Genomic DNA, 1,239 nt, shown 5'->3' with positions numbered 1-1,239 from the left:
GGTCCTGGTTCGATTCCGGTCAAGGGCACATACCTAGGTTGCAGGTTCCCCAGCCCTACTAAGGGCATATGTGGGAGGCAACCAATCCATATGTCCATATGTCTCTCACATCCATGTTTCTCTCTCTCTCTCTCTCTCTCTCTCTCTGCCCTTTCACATTCTTTCTAGAAATCATTGAAAAAATATCCTAAGGTGAGTTTAAAACAAAAAGGAAAGGAAGGGGAAGGAAGGAAGGAAGGAAGGAAGGAAGGAAGGAAGGAAGGAAGGAAGGAGAAAAAGAGAGAGAGAGAGAGAGAGCGAGGGAGGGAGGGAGGAAGGAAAGGAAGAAAAGAAACAAGGGAAGCTGCCCTAACTGGTGACCCATTTGGCTCAGTGGATGGAGCGCCAGCCTGCGGACTGAAGGGTCTCAGGTTCGATTCCGGTCGGGGGCGTGTACCTTGGTTGCAGGCACATCCCCGGTGGGGGTGTGCAGGAGGCAGCTGATAGATGTTTCTCTCTCATAGATGTTTCTGACTGTCTCTCTTCCTTCCTCTCTGTAAGAAATCAATAAAATATATTTTAAAAAAAAGAAACAAGGGAAACTAATTCAAGTGTTTGGGAAATAAGTACTTCCCTCATCCCAAACCCTGAAAACTCATCTAGCAGTAAGAGAGCAGCTCTGACATCAAAACACCTGTTCCCTGTTCCTAGTTCTGCTAACAACTGTGTGACTTAGTCAGCCCTTAGCTCCTCTACATCCTGATTCTCATTAGCTAGAAGCCTGTTCCTGCCCCTCTCGATAAGGAGCTCTGAGCATAATTAGGGCCTGCCCACAAGCCTAAGGCTCCAGGCTCCCTGGAACAAAGGGTTCACTGCAATCAAGGGGTCATTCTGGTTTGCTACTTTCCTGCAGCTTTTGCCATTTGAAAATCTGCGACTCTCTGTTACTCTGAACTTGAAATTCAGTTTTGCTTGGCATTTTTCAAAATGTATCTTTAAATGTAAGTGCAGCCCTAACCGGTTTGGCTCAGTGGATAGAGCGTCAGCCTGCGGACTCAAGGGTCCCAGGTTCGATTCTGGTCAAGGGCATGCACCTTGGTTGCAGGCACATCCCCAATGGGGAGTGTGCAAGAGGCAGCTGATCGATGTTTCTCTCTCATTGATGTTTATAACTCTCTAAAATAATATATTTTAAAAAACACACCTAAGGAACTGACAGTAAGTGGCTGCTGTGGGAGAAGAGGGATAGGAGGAAATTGC

General features: G+C 46.8%; 1 protein-coding gene across 2 annotated transcripts in view; it reads right to left on the bottom strand.

The window, feature by feature from the left end:
• ADCK1 (aarF domain containing kinase 1) overlaps nucleotides 1-1,239 on the bottom strand; it is a 112,693-nt gene that overhangs the window by 26,318 nt on the left and 85,136 nt on the right. The window lies entirely within an intron of this gene.

Source organism: Myotis davidii, unplaced genomic scaffold (assembly GCF_000327345.1).
Source record: "Myotis davidii unplaced genomic scaffold, ASM32734v1 scaffold309, whole genome shotgun sequence".
In the NCBI taxonomy this organism is placed as follows: domain Eukaryota; kingdom Metazoa; phylum Chordata; class Mammalia; order Chiroptera; family Vespertilionidae; genus Myotis; species Myotis davidii.
This window is presented reverse-complemented; position numbering and strand designations above follow the sequence as displayed.